This window comes from Callorhinus ursinus, unplaced genomic scaffold (assembly GCF_003265705.2).
Source record: "Callorhinus ursinus isolate GAN/ISIS: 27379988/994484 unplaced genomic scaffold, GSC_fseal_2.0 scaffold5, whole genome shotgun sequence".
Taxonomy (NCBI): domain Eukaryota; kingdom Metazoa; phylum Chordata; class Mammalia; order Carnivora; family Otariidae; genus Callorhinus; species Callorhinus ursinus.
This window is the reverse complement of record NW_027397067.1, coordinates 74385769-74405609: the sequence shown is the minus strand read 5'-3', so window position 1 is coordinate 74405609 and position 19841 is coordinate 74385769. Positions and strand designations below refer to the sequence as shown.

Here is a 19841-nt window from a genome sequence, read left to right as displayed (position 1 = left end):
AGAACAGATGATGTAAATCAGGAGTAAGGAGGGAGGTGAGACAGCAATTTGCCTGGAGAATGGAGGCCCCAGAGGTGAGAAGCCAAGCCCTCAGCCAGGGGATGAGTCAAGGGAGACATCCCAGAGTCTGAATCATCCAGATGACTCCAGAAACCAAGAGACCAAGCTAGCCTCGCACCCCAAACCGCTGGCCTGTCCCCGAACGCGCACACCTTCCTAAGCTTCTGTTAATAATCCGCCACAGGAAGCCTCCCACAATCGCTCACATAATGATTAAGCCCGTTATCACCGCTTGGGAGAGCGAAGCCCCACTGCCCCCTGAGGTGGAAGAGGCATGGCCAGGGAGGAGGTGACATCATCAGCAAGGCCCTTTTCCCTTTCTGCGGAGGTATGGCGGGAACTGATTGATGTAAGACTGGATTCAGTGTCCCAAGACTAGGACCGAGGGCCTGGGGCTTTCTCTCTGGTTGTCCGGGTCCTCCAGCTGGAACGTTGGCTCCAAGCACCTGCCCACTGACATCACATAACAGAGTGTTTGCAGAGCCCCTTGGATTTAGAAGGCATGTGGTGGTTTAGGAGAAAGAATGTGGTTTTGGGGGCCATCCAGACACGGTGATTAGGGACAAACTTGGGAGCTAGACTGCCTGGATTTGATTTCTAGCCCTACCACTTACTCGTGGGACGTCTTGGGCAAATTACTTCATATTTTTTTTCTGCCTTGGTTTTTCCATTTATAAAGTAGGGATGATAAAAATAGCATCCTATGTCTTGGAGATGTGGTGAAGATTATCATTATTACATGCAAATGGTTTACAACAGTCCCCAGGACGTTTGTGCTAAATAGGTATTAGCTATTCTTATTAAAAACATTATATGAAGCGTGGCCCATCCATGTAAGGGAATAGATATTATGCGTTGTTAAGAACAGTCTCATTGCCTCGTGGCTGGTGGTGGTGGTAGCAGCAAGAGTTTCCATGGTGGTCGCGTTCCCTGTCTTGGCCCAGGTAGCTGCTATACACTCTGGGACGTTCATTTCATCATTATTCCATTATACTCTACGCTTACATTTGATGCAGGTTCTGTTTTATACATGCTGTATTTTATGGTAAGAAAGTAAAAAAAAAAAAATGTGAGGGCAGGTTTTTTTTTTCAACTGCAAAGATGTTCATCACATCTGGTTACATGAAAAAAGCAGGTTATAACAAAGTCAGTAGTCATTTTTACAGGCTGTCGTCAAAATACCCACTTATAATTAAATGCTATCATAAATTTTTAATATATATTTTCACACACATGCAAACATACATACCCATAGAAAGATTTCTGGAGCAATAAGCACCGAGATATTAATAGAGATTATTATCGAGGGGTGGTTTATTTTAATTTTTTGTGATCCTTGTTGTTGCATGTATTTCACGCCTATCTGAATTTTCTAATAATTCCACTGTGGAATATTTATTTTTCAATTTTTTCTGTTGTTATAGCAGCAACCATTTTTATAGCACCTCTTGTAGAATATGCTCACGATTAAAGCACGGTCTACTGACATGGAATGCTCCTGCGTCAAGGTAAAACCACCGTCTACCTGGACAAGTACACATTTCGACTTACAACACACCAGGGATTGTCGGTTTGTCTCCGGAAGACGGGGTGACTCAGAAACCCCCTCCGCCCCAGATGTGGCTCCAGAGGCTCTGTCCCCTCCTTCACCTGGCTAGCTGGTGGGACTGTGGCAGCCATGTTTTCTCTTCTGCTGATGCTCCTTGGGCGGGCTTTCTCCTCCTCGGAGACCGCCCGCTCTGTCCAGCAATCATGCAGTTTGTCAGTCACTGGGGCCACCTTCCCAGGCCCGGGCCAAGACGGATTGCTTTGTGTCATTAGTCAAATCTGGGCCTCAGCGTCCTCATCTGTGAAATGGGCACTCACAGTGCCCACAGGACAGGGGGTGCTTCTCTCTGAAACATCCCTGTGTTCCACCCTTATAAGAAAGAGTATTAAGTAGAAACCTGTCCACCTGCTCAAGTGAACTCATTGACCCTCACCAGATTGAGCAAGGGCATATTGGTTTCCCCTCCATAGTCTTCCCTTCTTTAGGAACAGGACAGCTAGGCCTTGGATTTCTCGTACCTTGAAAATAATACTAACTTCTCCTGCTTTGGCCCACCCTCCCCGGTACACACACAGCTCTATCATCTGATCCCTTGCAGTCTGCAGGGTGAATGCTTGCTCTGTGCTCCCCAGAGTGGGGGGTAGATTGCAGAGACTCCTGCTCTTGAATTTGATCCTGGTGGTGGTCAAAGGCACACATTGCTAGAATGCCTGGGCCGGATGAAAATGTCAGTTTCTGTCCAGAAAGAAGGAGCAAGAGACCTTGCAGAATCAGTGTTACCACTGATTTGTGGTTTAGGAGGCTCCTAGCAAGGGGTGAACCTGAATCATTTCGGTTTAGCTTCAGAAAGCACGGTAAGTGGTGGTGGGGGGCGGGGGGAGGCAACAGACTTGTCTTCCTAACTGTAATAACGTCGGGCAGGATAATTTATTGACCAAGATGGAATTTAACACTAGGTCCAGCAGAGGGGGGCTGACTGAGCTTCACTTTAACACAAGGAATGCAAAGTCACGTGATGTTCCTTCTGGGATCTGGTTGGCAAGTCAATTTCATGGTTACTACAAAATCCTTTTGCATTTCTTGATCCAGGTTCCAGGTGATGGTGGGTGGGCGGGGGGGGGCGGGGGACGATTATTGGTCAGGAGCCAGTGGGGAGACTTAGGCTCAGGTTTAACTTCTCCAACACAAGCGTTTTGGAACATCAGCGAGCACCTCTATGGGGAAGGGGAATGCAGTCTCGGAGGAAAAAGGAGCAGATTAAAGTTTTGAAAATGCCAAGGAGCAAACGAAATCTGATAAGCAATAGTAGTTGTAAGGTGATTGTACATACATTGAAAGCCCTTTCCTCCTTCCCCTCTTCCTTCCCTCCTTCCTTACATTCAATCAGCAGACATCACTTAAGTCTTGCCTGCCCTGTGCAAGTTGGAGTGTTCCCAAGAGAGCGGAGCCACTGCCCCTGTTGGCCGTGGGCTCTGCCCTGCAGAGACACCAGCCAAGGCACAAAGTGTGAAGGTGCCCGGCGTCACTGGCCGGGGGGGAGGCGGGCAGGTCTAACTGGAAGGTGCGGTTGGTGGCGGTGGAGGTGGTGGTGAAGGTAGATGGTCAGGTCAGGAAGGTGGGCGGAGCGCTAAAGGCCAACAGTTTTAGGAGGAGTGCCTGCCAAGCATACATTTGGGCTCCTCACAGCTCCCATGGCCTCTCAGAGAAAAGGAGGAAAAATTTCCCAGGGCTCTGCCCTCCTCAGAGGAATTCTCTAGCTCATTGACCTGCAGTTTCCTGATAACCTTCTGATGGAATCTAGAAAGGACTTGCCTGAGAACAAAGCTAACTTGGAGTAAATGAATCTGAGAGATACTGAGAACTAGAGAGGCAGGGGCCTGGTGACGTCAGGCCCTGGGTCCAGCTGTGCCTGAAGCCAATCTCCCCTGGACTTCACTGCTGCAGGAGCCCATAGCCATGCCCTTCCTTTGATTGCTTCAGCCATTTGAAATTGTATGTATGCCACATATACACTAAGGCGTTCCGACTAACGAAAGAAAGGAAAACATGCAACATTCCAAGAACAGAAGGCGGTGAGGTCATGCTCCCCACCCATGCCTCATCTCATGGCTGCCTGCTTCATATATCCCTTTTCCGGGAGGGTTCTTCCAGACCTTCCAGAGCAGGCGAGACTCTCGGGTCATGGAGTCTTCTAAGACCCTCTGTGCTTACCTGAGGACACCTGCAAGCACAGAGGCATGCCATTGTTTTATTCATCCTTTTGTTCTTGAACCTCACACTGTGCTTGAAAGCCTCGTGAATGCTTGACAGCTATGCATTGAATTTGAAAAATGAATCTGGTTGGAGAAGAACAAGAGAGCTTTCCTGGAAGAGTTGACGTCTGGCGTGGCCTGGGAGGACACGGATCCAGTCAGCGGACATGGATCTGCTGTAGCGGCTGCAGCGACAAACCCGCTCAAAGTCCTAGTGGCAGTTTCCTTCTTCCCTATGTCACATATCTACTTTGAGTCAGCGGAGAGGTGGGGGGGCTCTGCTCCACGTCTCCTCCTGCTAGCCCCAAGGGATGGAACCCACACCATCTGGGGCATTGCTCGTCACAGTACCACGAGAGCAAGGTGAATCACATGCTGGCTATTAAAGTTGTCATCCGGGGACACCTGGGTGGCTCAGGTCATGATCGCAGTGTCCTGTGATCGAGTCCCGCATCGGGCTCCTTGCTCAGCGGGGAGCCTGCTTCTCCCTCTGCCCGCCGCTTCGCCTGTTTGTGCGCATTCTCTCTCTCTCTCTCTCTGACGGATAAATAAAATCTTTAAAAAAAAAATAAAGTTCCCATCCAAAGTGACACAGGTCACGTCTACTCCCCAGTCATTGACAATGCCAGGCACCCCATGTGCCTAACTTCAGGGAGAGACGGGCAGGAAGGAAGAGAGGCGACATGGGGAGTGAGTAATCCTAGGGTTTTCCCCTAGTAAACAAAATCCCCAGGGGGAAAGGAGGCGTGGGGGGCTTTCTGGAAGGAGAAACAGTGTGGGCAAAGGTTCAGAGGTGAGGATGTGAGGACAAGCGCTGAGTAACCCAGAGCCTGGGGGAGGGAGGTGCGGGGGCGTCTGCAAGGCCACGGCCACCCAGGGAGGGGGTGGTGGGCTTGGCAGGCCACCGGAGCAGTAGAAGCCTTAATAAGGCAGGGGCCATGATACGGTTGCTCAAGATGACAGCCAAGCAGGGGCCGCAGGGAACTGGGGAGGGTCAGAGGACAAAAGCAGGAAAGCCAGGCAGGGGCCCTTGTGAGACCCTCTGAAAGCATCCTTGGGCCAAGAAGCAGGTCTTTCCGCAAATACACTACAAATATTTGTGAAACATGCATTAGCTACATACTGGGGTGAATCCTGTCCCCCTGAAATTCATTTCCCCCGGGAACCTCAGAATGTGACCTTATTCAGCAAAGAGGTCTTTGCAGATGTAATTAGTTAGGGCAAGATGAGGTCATACTGGATTAGGGTGGGCCCTTAATTCAATCTCCCTGGTGCCCTTATTAGAAGAGAGGAGCTGGAGACAGAAACGGCCAGGGAGAAGGACATGTCATGACAGAGGCAGGGATCGGAATGACACGGCCACCAGCCAAGAGAAATCAAGGCCTGCCAGCACCCACCAGAAGCTGGGAACGCCGTGTACAAGGAAGGATTCTTCCCTAGAGCCTTCAGAGGGAGCAGGGCTCTGCTGACACCTTGTTTTTAGACTCTAGGCCTCCAGGACTATTGGATAATACATTTCTGTTGTTTTAAGCCACCCAGTTTGTGGTTACCCATTACAGCAGCTCTGAGAAACTATTACAAACCAGGAGTAAAGAGAAACTGATCTTCTATGGGGCCAAAGTTGTATTCCTCTTAGTTTATTCAAAGTCAAGGGTTATTATGCGCCCGGAGCATAGGCTAACATCCAGCCTCCGGTGGAATTGTTCCTTTGCACTTTTCCCCATTGCTCACAGCTGGATATCATACGGTAGGCATGTTCTCGGAGCACTGGGAGAATTTACAGTGGTCCACACATGGAGGTCCTCCCATGTGGACTCCTGAAGCAAGGAGAAAGATCCCTTCCCCTCCCGACAAAGTACAAGCAAGGCTGCACAAAATAGGAACAATTCAGACAGAAGCACTTGCATCTGCTCACTTAACCAATACTTACTGGATTTCTGTATGAAGCGGGTACTGTGCAAGATGTCAGGGAAGATGGGCTGGGATGATGACTGTGATGATGATGGTGGTCCCTAACATTTTATCAAGAGCAAGAGTTTCTTATGTGCCATGCATTGTTCTAGGCACTCTACATGTGTCAGCTCATGTATTTCTCACCGTGACCGTAGGAGAGTGAATTCTATTATTATGTGTTTTTTTGTTTTTTGGTTTGCTTCTGGTTTTTTTTGTTTGTTTGTTTGTTTGTTTGTTTTTTGGATGATGAGGCTGAGGCAGGAAATCCAAGCACTTGCCTCTGGATGTAGAGCCAGTGAGGCGGGGAGGGTAGGGAAGGCAATTGTTTTTCCTAACAAGGTTGGCAGAATTATTTGTCCAGGAACGTGATAAATACTTAAAAGTAAAAGGAAGGGGGCATAAGGAGGTGGAGAGATGTGTAGAGACACCTATTTAGAGTAGTTTGGTGGAGGAAGTAGGGGAGAGGAATAGGGCTACAGTAACCAGAGGGCAGCTGCGATAATAGGATGGGTGGTGGATTGCAGTGAATGTGTACTTGTTGATTAGAATGCTCCAGAAGGGAGGGAGATGCGGATTCTGGAGGATGGAGGGGGGAGTATCTCCAGTACTGGAGCTGGGAGATGCTGGCTATTCAGGGACATTTTCTCATCTTAACAGGAAGAAAATATGGGACCGCAGCCTCAGGCTCCTGAATTGTGGTAGGAAGGTCTGGTGGCCTCACTTACCCATTCGCTATTGGTGCATGTCGGGGAGACGGATATGCAGAGAGGCGAAGTAACTGCCCAAGCTACCACAGATCCCCAGTGTTGGAAGCAGAAGAACTCCGGCTTTCTCTTGGGTCTCTCTCAACCCTGAGTACCCATGAATTCCAAGCAAGAAGGTTGGGAATAGATGAATCCTATGGTCCTTTTAGTCAAGATAGTCTATGATCAAATCTAAGGTGTTGCTAAATAGAAATTTCCAGAGGCCATGAGTCCAGAAACTCTAATCTCATCCCATGATGGATTTGCAGCACATGTTCATTTACTAAGCAAATCTAATTCTGTTGCTGACCAGTGAGAAAAAGAAATAATTTAAACAGCTCAATTCAATTGCACCCACATTTGGCTCCAAGCACTTTTGCTGCCTCAGCTGGTCTGGGCTGGGGGATGTGGAGGTGTGGTGGGCGGCTCTCTGCTCCCAGGGTCGCTCTGGAGGCTGGGCATCTTCCACACGTGCGTGCATCCAGAGTTGTGCCAAAGTCAGTCTTTCCTCTAGTGTGGCCACCTTGGGTACAAGAACATGGTTTCATCCGGTGCTCAGTGGACGAAACAACACGGTGCAGCACAAGGGGAAATTGGCTGTTCTGGACTTACAGGAGAAGGGGTGTGGGATCCAGTGGCACCTTCCTCAACATCTCCAAGCGGATCTGGACTCTGCAACCATCTCCTCTCAACCTGGTTTTAGTACTCTGCTGCTCGCTGAAATTCTACTCCTCTGTGGTTACAATTCTTCTTTTTCTCCTCCCCATGCCTCTGGCACCTTCCCTCCCCTGCACTCATTGTCTTCTGGAAAGTCAGGATTCCCATAAAGCAACTTTTTGTTATGACCATATTGTTAGTATCTAGGACAGTACCTGGACATGGTAGGTGCTTGATCCAGATATGGAAAGAATGAGTTCAGTGTAGCCTTCTTCTTGTGTGGATGGGGAAACAGACTCAGTCTCCCATGCTGTGCTCCTGAGGGGAAGGACTTTGCCTCTTTAGTCCTTTTCCCAGTGGCTGAGCACAGAACCTGGCTCATCGAAGTGGCTCAATAAATATTTGTGCAATGACAGGTAAGTAAATGTCAGGGCCTATGGAGGCAAATGGGATGCACAGAGAGCCAGGTCCCTTGCCTTGAGCAAAGCATGGGCTGGTGGAGGAACAGGTTTATCATCATCCAGAAGAGGGAGGGTGGGGGAAGGGCACTTGAGCCTGCAGATACAAGTCCTGGCAGGGGCCTGGGGGTAGTGACAAGGTCTTCCTTTACTTATAAAATGATGTTCCTCCAGTGCAGTGGTTCTCACCTGGCTGCACATCTGAACCACCTAGAGAGCTTTTAAAACACCCCAATTCCTCCTCTGCACTCCCTGAGGTTCTGATAAAACTGGCCTAGGGTGGAGCCCTGGTATGCACCTTTATTAAAAGAAAAAAAAAAAAAGTTCCCCTGGGAATTCTAATACGCAGTGTGGGTTGAGAACACGGAGGTCATCTTTAAACAAAAACAAGGCAGCAGAGAAGGGCAGCTAAGTGTGGAAAGTGTGCTCTGACAAGTTCTGGGAGGCTGCAGACTAAGGCGTGAGGCTCCTCCCAGCCAGGGCTCTGGGGGAAGGGGAGAAGGCCTCGGGAGTGAGGGAAAGGACTAGCACTGGTGGGCTTGGAACTGGGGAGGAGAGGGGCGGGCGGATGGGGTGAACAAGATGGACAAGATTCAGTGGGAGCGAGGACTTCAGCGGAGAGATGATGCAACAAGAAAGGGGCATGGAGTGAGAATCGCTGGGAGTTGCTCCTGGGGAAGCCAAGGACGCAGCCGCGAGAAGGCAGTTCAGTGGGGCTCCGGAGCTAAGATCTTGAGACTTGGAGGAAGTAGGGAGTCGCCCACAAGGGATGTCAGGGCGTGGCGTGACGGGACTCAAGAAACTCTGAGACCGAGATGGGGCCCTTCGGTCACACAGTGACACACGGCACATGCACACGCACGAGCGCGCACATGCCCACGCGCGAGCACACAGACGCATCCGCAGGGCACACGCGCCCACTGCACACGCGGAGGCCTTGGCCTTCCGGGCGAGGGAGCCGACCGCCCAGCCAAACCGCAGCCGGAGCCCGGAGGCCCCTCCCCGCCGCGCCCCTACCAGGGCTTGCGCAACAGGCGGCGGCTCCGGCGGGCGCCCAGCGCGCTCTGCCCCGGCCCGGCGGGGCCCGACGCACTGGCGCGAGCGGGAACCGCGCCCGGGAGGAGGGAGCGGCAAGGGGTGTGTCCCCGCGGTGTGCGGTTCCGGAAGGCCGGGGCGGGGCGAGCGCGGGGCGGGGCCGCGGCGCCTATAAAGTCGCCAGCCGCCCGGGCATAAACAAACCTCCCCGGGCTCCTAGCTCAGGCTGCAGAGCGCACGGCCGTCCTCGCTGCTCTCTTCCGCGCCCGCTGCCTGCCGCGCCTCCGGCCAAGCTCCGGCTCCTTTTGCCTTCCTCTCTATACCTTAGGTAAGCCCGACTCCCTCCTCGTGCCGGGCGGGGAGGGCTCGATCGCCTGGGGGTGCTGCTGCGGCTTTGTGACCCCCAGAGCTGCAAATGCGTGGCTACCCTGCGGCGCGGGCGCAAGGAGGGGCTTTGGGGGCGCGGCCGCCGCTGGAATGGGGGGGTTTCGGTGAACGAAGAGGAGGGAAAAAAAGGTCCCCGCTCACCTTTCCCCAGCTGGGAAAGTGGGATCTTGGGTTTCGGGGAGGGGTGGAGAGCCGGCCGAGGAACACCTTCGTCGCGCTTCCCAACGCCACCCCGGAGACTCAGCTGGCGCCGCAGGCCTGAGAGCGCACTGGAAGTGGGAGCCGGAGGGGGGCCTGGGAGAGTGCGGTGTGTGTGTGTGTGCGCGCGCGCGCGCGCGTGTGTGTCGGGGTGGGGTGTATCCTCGGAGTGGGGTGTCTGGGTTAGGAGGGTTTGAGCGTGCGTGTGTAGAAAGGAGGTGGGTAGGGGAGAGCGGCGTGCTGAGGCTGGAGAAAGGGGCGTGGGTGTGTCTGGTTCCCAGACTGAGCCCTGAACCGATGTGCATCTGAGGGGCGGGGGCCGATTCCTCCTCGAAGCCAGGGTGGTGTGTGTGTGTGTGTGTGTGTGTGTGTGTGTGTGTGTGTGCGTGCGCGCGCGCGCGTGTGCTGCCGGGGGAGGGTCCGAGTGTGTCACAGTGCGTGCCAAATGCGCGGGAGCCACTGTCTGCCAGCGCCGCTGGGCAGGGTGCACCCCCTGAGGTGGCCCGGGGTTGGCGCTGTGGCGGCGCCCGAAGAGGTGGCCTGGTCCAGAGGGGTCGTGTGGGCAAGTGACGTCCCAGCGCTGGCCAGGACTGCGAGTGGCGTCATTTTCACCTCCGCCCACCTCCCCCGCTCGTCTCCCTGCCTCCGGGACCCGCCTCTCCTGCCCTCCTGGGGGAAGAACAGTGGAATTGCTCTGCTGTTCCTGGAGATCGGAGGTCTCTGATTCTCCCTGGGGCGGGGAGGGCAGGGCGTGTGGAGAGTGGTGGGCTGGGGGAAATGCGCTGTCACCCCCTCTGTCACTTTAGTGGCTGAAGCTGGGATTTAGTGGATCTTTTCCTTCACCGCCCACCCCCTCCCAGCCACTCTCTCCCTTCTGTCCCGTCTGCTGTCAGATGTCCGTGTGGGTCAGGGGCAGCACCCTTCTGTGGCTGGGAAGGGGGAGGTGCCTAGCAGGCAGTGGGGGAGAGAAATCCTGGTTGGGGAAGGTTCAGGCTCAGGCCTTCTTCACAGATGTCCCGGGCAGGTCAGTTCCTTTGCTTCCTTTAAGTTACTGGGAAAAGGTTGAAGATTGAAACGGAGTTCAGCCCCTGGCCACGCAGGAGAGCTTTATTCTCTTCATAATGTCCATCAGCCATACTTAATGTTCTCAGCCACCTCAAATGAACCAAGTGTTGAAATAACAAACTGTGCTCTTGCTATGAAAATGCAGTTCAAAGGCAAGCCCACCAGCCCCGCCTCCTGCACCGAAAAGTGGGAGTCTTTACTGACTTTCACAAATGTGAATTGAAATAAGCAAGGCACAGAGAGTGCAAACCCTAGCCCCCGCCTTCAAGGGACTCTCCCATTCAGGGGGAGAAATGCAGGTGAAGGGGTAAGTGCTGGTGTGGTACAGGAGTCGGGGTCCAGGGTAGGGGGAGGTAGAGGTCATCCGGAAGTGATTTTGTGGGACCTTGTCCCCCACAAGAAGGTGAGAAGGAAGGCTTTCCTTGCCGCGCCCCGTAACCTGGTACCTGGCCCAGGGCCTGGCACTTGAGAGGAGTTCAAATACATGCATTGGCTGAATTGAATGGCTCCTTCCCTCTACCTCATTCCCCGGTAATCTCTTGGGTGGAGTCTGGAGCAGGCAGAGTTGACCTTCAGGATGGTGGTGTTTGATTGGGCTTTCCAGGGAGACCTTCCAGCTCCTGTTGGGGTCTTCCCTCCCCCTCTGGGGATCTCCTGGAGCAATAAGCAAATCCAGGGTTACTAACAGTTGGTCTCATAATTTGGGATGGAATTAAAAATTCACACACGTTCCTGATACAACGTCTTCCCATTTTACAGAGGGAAACTGAGGCCCAGAGACAGGGTGTGACTTGCCAAGGCTGAACCAGAGCTGGAACTTGGCCCTCCAGGTCCCTCTGGTTGGGACTGAAGGTGGTGAAAGGGGTTCTTGGTCTTGATTGTTGCCCCTCTGCTGTGAGAGGGGCAAACAGACATTGGGTCTTCAGTGAGTTTCTTGGTGAGGAAACTTTCCAGGCAGAATGTGGTGATTTTTTATTTATTTAGTGTCAATCAGGTGTTCTTGAGAACTTAGCAGAATTAGTCCAGTGAGCAAGGGCTGCAGCCCTGCTGAGGGCGGTTGACTGGATTCTGGCTGCCCCCTCCAGGTTGGACCTTAGATCTGAACAGAGCTGGGGGCTCCCCACCAGGCTCACTGAAATGTCCTGGCCTGAGCTTGTCTTGGCATGGATGGGGAAGAAAGATCGCATTGTGTTTTTTTGGTGGCCTGAAGCTGTACTTCTTCCTTGGGACCCAACTCCAGAGAATCCCATCCAAGGCGTGACTCAAAGTCCCTGTGCCTCGGAGAGGAAGCCAGGATGATGAGTCAGCATCTAAGACTCTGGGAGGAGGCCTGACTCAGGCCGGGAGGGGGCAGGGAGGGGCAGGACACTCTCCCTCCTAGTCAGCTGCTGCATCCCCTCTCCCCCTGTCATCCTGGCCAGAGCTCTGCCTGATCCTTATTGGCTCCATTGCATAGATGGGAAAAATGAGGCTGAGAGAACCGAAGAGACTTTCTCGTGGCCACATGGCTAAAGGTGGGAGAGCCAGACTTTGAACCCAGAGAGGCAGACACCCAAACCTTTGTTCCTTCTCATGAGGGCATGTTGGGGTGACCAGAAAAAGCTAGAATGAAAAGTCCAGAGATGTGATCAGGAGCTCCGTGCCTCAGCTTCCTCTCTGGTAAAATGGGAATAACAGACACTGTCTCATGGGAACATGTAACTATTAACTGAATTAATCATGGAAAGAGCAGAGAACAGTGCCTGGCACATGGGAACACCATGTAGGTGTTTGCTGTCCATGATTCCCACAAATTCCATTTTTCAAGGCATTTCCTTGGTAGTCCGTGTCCAGGACTTTTGTCCTAAGCTTACCCATGCCAGTGAAAGTGCCTGCAGGGGCCGAACTTTGTGTTTTGCTTCTTGAAGTTATTCCAAAAGAACTAAGCTTACGCAGACTGCATAAAAATGTCATGAGAACCTTGTTAGAAATGCAGATTTTACAGGCCCAGTAGGTCTGGGAGGGGCCAGGCATCTGCACCATTTCGGAGCTCCCTAGGCTGGATTGGGGGTAGGGAGTTGAGGACATCTGCTCCAGAATGATTGTGGGGAGGGAGAGGAGAGGAGAGGCCAGAGTATCCCATACTCCTGTGTTACCACACCCTGGTGCTCCATAAGCAGCTCTTACCTGGCTAAGGTGCCTTGTGGTGCCAGCTCGTCACCTCATTCAGTTGAGATAGGAGACATTCTTGCCATTTCTCAGGTCAGCAAACTGAGGCAGGGCAGGTGACTTGCTTGTGTAGAATCAAGTGAGTGGGGTCCTGTTCCAGGTGGGCCACCCTGGACCTTTTCCCTCCAGTGTCAACCTTCAGGGCTCCCCAGACCCTTCTGGACCTGTCTTTGAAGCATGAACTTGGTTTCCTGGATTCATTTCATGCGGCCCTTCCTACCTGCCTGATCCCAGTCTAGTCCCAGGCCTGCCTTTCTACTTGTTCTCTCTCCTTCCATTTGGAGACAAGAGATGGACGGAAGGCAGTGTGTGCTGCTGAGGCGGAGGTGAGTTCCCTAATACCCTTTTGGCCTCCTGCCGCGCCAGCCCAGGCTTGTTGGAGGTGGATGTCCTGAGAGATGAGATGAGCTCCCCTCAGGGAAATTCTGCACAGGCTCTGTGTCTGTGCTTTTCCAGTCCAACGATGTTCCTCCAGCCGAGGTGGTAGGAGATGAGACTCGTTAGCGTCTGGGGACCTTGAATGGCCTGTTGAGGAGTTCATCTTTTATTTTATAGTTTTTCTTCTCTTAAATCCATGGAAACCTCAGTACAAGTGTGAATTTTACAAACATGTGCAGCTCTGCGCGAAGGGGTAGATGGCGACCAGAGCTCCATCTTGTTTCCCATCTCAATCCCAGCTCCGCTCCTTTGGCTTTGAGAAGATTCTATGCAGCTCTCTGGGCCCCACCCACATGTGGGTATGAGCTTCAGAGGTATGCAGTTCTGAGGACTCCCAGCTGGGAACCCTGGCCTCCTCTCTCTCCTTTCCAAGCACTGAACTGACCACTTCTCTCCGGAAAGCCCTCCCTGGCTTTCCCCTCCAGGCTGGCATGCGGGGGTTGGGTGCCTTCCTTGGATCATTCTGGGCTGAGTCTCCACTTACCTTTCCCTGTAGACCTGAGGACGTGGCGCTTAGTAGGCACTCGATTAATGTTGGTCAGAAGAAATCGTCCATTTATGAAGGAAATAACTTGGGCCATCTTGTGTAGGAGAGATTGGGAGGCCATCCAGATTGCGGAAACAGCGAGTCCATTTTGGGCAAGGGTCCTGTCAGTGTGTCAATCATCCCATCTCTGGGACAAAGGGTCTTGTAGGAAGAATCTATTTCCATGTCCTATGCTAACCATGGCTCTGTTTGTGGGCTGTCAACAAATTATTTTACAGACCATCCAGGACAGCGCTCATGCTTGTCCTGCAGATTTGCGGAAAGATCCTTGAAACCCATCAGTGTCCTCCTTCGGACTTCCCATTATTCTGCCTGACCCCTCAGACAGTCTTCTCTCTGCCAAACAAATGGATCAGGCTGCCAAGACTCCACTGACAACCTTCAGGAAGATCCCCTGGTGGTGTTGCAGAGAGGATGCGGATGGTGATGGATTGGCAACCCTTCTCTCTTCCTGCTCTGTGTCCCGGACCCCCTGGCTAGTTCTGTGTTCTGGTTAACACAGGTGGTCCCATTTCAGCTCTGGCCTTGTATCCAGAGAATGAATGTAGCCAAGGTTTGCCTTCTTTTGGAAGATTTCCTTTTTCATTCTTCTGGCATCAAGCAATTCCTTGAATGCTGCTGAGGTTCAGGCTCCATGCAAAGCAGGAAGGGGGCCTTCCAGGAATTTCTAGTCTGGTTGTCCCCTCTGCATGGTATTTGTACCATTTTATTGATTTTGAGAGCCCTGTTCTTGACTTCCATTCCCCTAAACTGGGGAACTTTCTTGAAGGACCAGTGGGATCTTCCATATTGTCTGATTACATAAGAAAAACATGGAGAGTTAAGACCACCAACCTCTTCACCCTCCCCAGAGCCTTGAGTTTCAAAAGGTCTAGAAGACAGCAAGAGAACCCATGAAGTGCCTTGTAGCTTGACATCACAATCGCCTTGGCAAAAGAGAAAACAAAGCATTTATCCACAGTAAGCCCGGGGTATCCAGGGCATACCCCAAGTCTGCTTTCCTTGAGGTTCATGCAGACATGGGGCTGTTCCGGAACCTTCGGGGATTGCAGTATCCGGGGAAGATGCTATGCCAAAACAGTGGCGGCACACATTGATTTCCACCCCTGTGCTCCCCCCTTTTCCATTCTGTTCTATAAAGAGCCCAGTGTGCTGGAAAGAACACCACTTTCATGTGGCTTTGAAACCGGGCGTGTTATGGAGGGGACAAAATCTGGGCCAGTTGCTGACAATCACAATCGATGCAAGCTTGTCAACAATGCCTCCTGGTCTGCCTCTTCCTCTGCTTTCCTGAAGGCAACCAGGAGGCTGCCATGTGCCCGCCCCTGCTCGCCACACTTGTACCCATGTTGAAGGAGTGGGTCTCGGCCTTTTGGAAGTCATGTGGGCCTTTGCTTTTGAGCCTCAGGTTACCCATCTGTAAGCTGGGGTGATAATACTCACCTTCTGCCAGGGACCTCCGTGAGGAGCAAACAGAACAAGGCAGGGAAGACTTTTTCAAAGTATCGAAACTGCTGTATCAGGAAGGCACCTTGGGGTGCTTGGGTGGCTCAGTTAAGTGTCTGACTCTTGATCTCGGCTCCGGTCTTGATCTCAGGGTGATGAGTTCCAGGCCTACATTGGGTGCCTTACTGGGCGTGGAGCCTACTTAAAAAGGAAGGAAGGCGCTTTGTGGGAGAGCTAAAAACAAAGCCTTTCTGGGCATTATGAGGGAGAGTGGGAGAGTCTAGGATGCGGACTCTGTCCAGAGCCTGGGCCTAACTCCTGGCGGCCCTGTGGGACTGTGCAAGGTGGAGGAGAAGCACAGGACTCCCTCAGCTAAGGCTCCCGGTCACAGGTGGCTCATCCTTAGAACGTCCCACCTGGACGGCGGGTAGGCACACAGCATGTGTGTATATGTAGACCCAGCTGATGTCACGGTCAACTTTCTCCTTTAAGGTTGCTTGAACCTGGGCTCGCTTGATGCTTTGGTGACTTGGGGCACATTTCTTCACTGCTCCGTGCTCCAGTTGCCCTATCTGTCACATGGTGATCACGGTGGTGCCTGCCTCTGGGTCCTGAGAAGCTCAGAGGAAGTAATGGAATTCGGAGTCCAGTGAACACCGAAGACGTCGTTCTGGTGCTCTTGTCCGTGACCACTTGTGCTGGGCTGGGCGGATCCAGGCAGGATGGAGATGGGCAGGACCCTTTTGTCTTTGGGTATATCACGTTCCCACCTGGGCTCCCCTCGGCCCCAAGTTTCTCATTGACCTTGTGATGTCCGTAGCGCGCGTGCAGCCTATCTTGCAGGTGGGGAAGCCGAGGCCCCCAGGGAGGGGGTGAATGGCTCAGTCAAAGTCCTGTGGCAGCAGAGCGGCAGGCTTTCCATACCCTGACTCCTCGGCCAGGGCTGCTGCTCCATCAGGGCTTTTGAGAGTGACAGGCTCTGAGTGTCCCTTCCTGGTCCCCGTGACTGGTTAACAATTTTCCGGGGGCCCCGTATTGCCTAACATACCTCTGCCCACTGCCCTCCCAGATCCTCAGGGTCATGGTCTTCCCTTCTCTGGGCAAATGCCAGTCTTGGCTTCCCGAGGAACCCAGGAGGTCCAACTAATTGCTGACTGTCTCCTGGGTCTACTGAACTGGAAAGGTATTTGCCCAGCTCCCCTCAGGCCTTCGTTACTCATTGACTGACGTTGCTAATGCAAGGAAGACCCCCATGATGGTGCATTGGGTCTGATTGCTGGAAAGCCACGTGGCACTTGCTCAACTTCTGTGACCTCCCCCTTCCTTGCTGGGCGGACTCTGGGACTCATGGCATATAAAACACAGGCTGTTGTCCTCACAGATGTCCCTAGGTCTCTGAGGCCACCAGGAAAGGAAAATGCACTGATTTCTTAAGCAGCTACCCCCTTAGCCACAGTTTCAGCTCCCCACGATCAACTAAGGTCCACAAGCAGATGACCTTCCCTCTGACATGTCGTCAGAAGGTTGACAGTAGCCTACTGCCATGACACATGCCTGCATCGTTTCGCTCGGTCCATCTGGTCACATGGGCATGTCACTTCCCATCCTGCCAAGCAGGGTGAGCACAGCACAGTAGGATACTTTGAGAGAAGAGGGGACCACAGTCACATAGCTTTTGTTACAGTATATTGTTAGAATTGCTCTAGTTTATTATGAGTTATTGTTGTTCATCTCTCACTGTGCCTTTATCCCAGGTATGTGTATATAGGAAAAAATGGCTGTGTGTAGTGTTTGGTACTATCTCGGTTCCAGGCATCCGCTGGGCGTCTTGGGATGTATCCCTAGTGGCTAAGGCAGGGGGACTGTGCCAGATTCTGTGTTCCAGTCTTTAAGCCACGCTGCTTGCTGGGAGCAGGAGTTGTACCCATTTCACAGATGAGCAAACTAAGGCTACGAGGCTAGAGAACTTGGTAGGGATTGCAGAGCTAATAAATGTTGATGCTCAGGTCTGACCCCCAAGTCTTCCCCCAGCTCCTGGTGACCATCCATGTTTCTGCCATGGGTTTCCTCAAAATTCCTTCTGGGGAGAGCTGGTGGGAGAGGAGGAGGTGGTGCTGTGAACTGGTCTGGTAGCTGGTGTGGTGACCCAGAGCCCGGTTTTCAGCCCTGATTGGGGCCTTAACTCTGACTGATTGCGTGTCTAGAGGAACTTCTGTCTGTGCTTCTTGGAGACATGGTGGGCAGATACGGCACACCCATCGTCATGCCAGGTGGGCCCAGAGGGCTGGAGGTCGGACACCTGGGCTCCCACCTACTGTGCCCTGTGTGTCCTTGCCCTATCACTGTGTCCACTAAAAGGTCACCTTGGCCCTTTTGTGATCTGATGTTCTGCATTGGGACTTTCCAGGAGGTGGCGGAGAGGGGCAGGGGTGGGCATTCAGCATTCGGTCTCAAGCCCAGGGAGAGAACCTGCTGAGCCAAGTGGGACCTCGGGTAGCCGGAAAGGAGTGACCCCCTGAGTGTGGGCCCTGTGTGGCAAGTGGTGCCTGGTCGGGGGGGGGGCAGGGGCACTAACCAGAGCACGCCAAACCAGGTCACCCCCCACCCATGCCTCCCTCCTGGCTAAGGAAATTGCCTGCTTCCTTGAAATGGGCCATAGGGCCTTGTTGCTATGGATTTGAAACCCGTAGAAAAAAACTTTTTAAGGAAAGTGTGGTGAAGCAGTAATTGTGAGCATCAGAGGCCTCTCCATCCTGGCCACTTCATCTGCGGCTGGCTCTGTGCCATTTCAGGCCTGTCCCTCCAGCCCTGGGGCTGCAGCCTCCTCCTTGGCAAAATGATGGTGGTGGTGGCGGTGGTTGGGGGGTGTGTGTGGGACCCTGTGAGTCCAGGAGAGCATGGCCTCGTGGGGAGACGGGCAGCCACGATGGCCTAGTGGGTGTGCAGGACTGCGAGCTCGGTAGGCCAAAGCTCTGTCTGTCCATGATCGTGCCCCGGACTTGTCACATAGTAGGGCCTTGTTGGCAAAACTGTTACGAGAACTGTCACACTTCGCTTGGTGCTGGGCTCACGAGAACCTAGTACAGGAAGTAGTCTCTGAATGAATCACTGTTTCAAAGCCTGCTATCCTGGGACTCAGAAGGTGTTTGAGGGTGGGCATGGAGGCATGGGGTGGTAGGGGCCCATGGTGGGGGCTGCTGGGAGCTGCCGGGCCCTTTCCCTGGCGTCACCCAAAGCACGCCAGCTTTTTTATTTTTTTTTCCCCGTAAATCTGTTTTTCTATACTGAGCTTCCTTATTAGATTTCTTTTAGACAAACAGGTTCTAAAATAAAAGTATGCAAGGTTTTCTGATTCAAGCAAAGGAGAACAGGGCGAGGGCTGGCCCTGGGCTGGCCCAAGTCAGCAGAATTGGGTTGGAAGCAATCAGCTGTCTTCCTGCCCCTGGCAGGCTGAGCACCAGCGGTCTGGGGCATTGGGGGTGCTCAAGGTGCAGGGAGCACCTCGGCAGCCCAGGTTTGGGCGGCCTTGGTTAGTGCAGGGCAGTGACCCACATGGAGGTGCCCTGAAAAGTTTGCAGTTACTAGCCACTTCCACGCCGCCCTGGATCCACAGCAACTCCACTCTCCCCGGGGACACATAGTACAGAAGCTTCCTCTGCTTTATCCAAATCTCCCTGCAGATCTCAGAGTCCCCAGAGCCCTTATGGATGTTTCTTGGTCTAGACCAGGGTGTCTCAGCCTAGGTGCTATTAACAGCTGAGGCCAGATAATTGTGCTGCAGGGGCCGTCCTGTGCATGTAGGATGATGAGCAGTGTGCCTGACCCCCAGCCACGAGATACCAGCAGCGTCTCCCAGTCATGACCATCGAAAACATCTCCAGACATTGCTACATGTCCTCTGGGGGACAGAATCACCCATTTGTCTGGAGAATCACTGTGTTGGTTCTTGGTGGCCTCATCCTGAGCCTCCCATGGCCCCCAAGGACTCCAAAAAAAGCAGTGATTCTCAAGTATTTGATATTTAAGAGAGACCGGCCAGTTTTCGACCTGCTGCCTCGTGTGGGCTGGGAAGCTGAGTTGTAGGACTGACAAGGAGGGGTGGGGCAGAGGCTTCCCCAGGAGCACGTTTAGGAACCCGTGAAGGCTGAGATCAGTCTCTTTGTTCTGAAGGCCAATGAGGGAGCTGGTGGAGGCTGAGATTCTGATGTGATCCCGGCATCGGGAAGCCACGAACCACACTGGGCTGAACTCCGGTGCGCACTTGAGTCTGTGTACATGTAGACTTGTTTAAAGTCCTTTCACTCTTGTGGTGTAGTGATGATTTAATAGTGAATTTAAACACAAACATTGCTATTAAGCTGCATCAAACCTGTTACGTATTCAGCAAGCGAGTTGTGGTCCAGCGGTGGGAACAAGACAGGCAGGCTCCCTGTCCTGGGGAGTCCACAGGTGGGGCTGCCCTGCCTGTAGGAGCCCCTGGAATGGGAAGCCCTTACACTCAGCATGAAGGGTGGCGTTGCCAGAGCCCTGGGCTTCTGGAAGGCTCCTTAGGCTGTGTAGGCGAGGTGTCCCACGGGCCAGGGTCTCGGGACCAGGAACACGCTGAATTAGCAAGGCCGACAGACCTCTGCTTTTCATGCCTCCTGCCTCCGAGCTGGCAGCTACCCAGGAATGCTCACAAATAGAAAACCGACTTTGTTTTCAGAATGTTCTCGAGCGTAGACTCCAAAGGCTGCATAAAGGCATTCTTGTGGGGCTGGCTGTCGACTGGGGAGAATCATGCCGGGGCCCCAGACCAGAGCATCCCAGGGGATCTGCCCACAGAATGCCATGTGTTGGCACAGG

General features: G+C 52.9%; 1 protein-coding gene across 2 annotated transcripts in view; it reads left to right on the top strand.

Annotated features, from left to right (window-relative positions):
* The first annotated feature begins 8877 nt into the window (after nt 1-8877).
* Nucleotides 8878-19841, top strand: part of NDRG1 (N-myc downstream regulated 1) — a 53121-nt gene continuing 42157 nt past the window's right edge. For both annotated transcript variants that reach the window (XM_025871161.2, XM_025871160.2), the window contains exon 1: nt 8878-9035. The gene's annotated coding sequence lies outside the window, so the exon portion shown is untranslated. The remainder of the gene's footprint in view (nt 9036-19841) is intronic.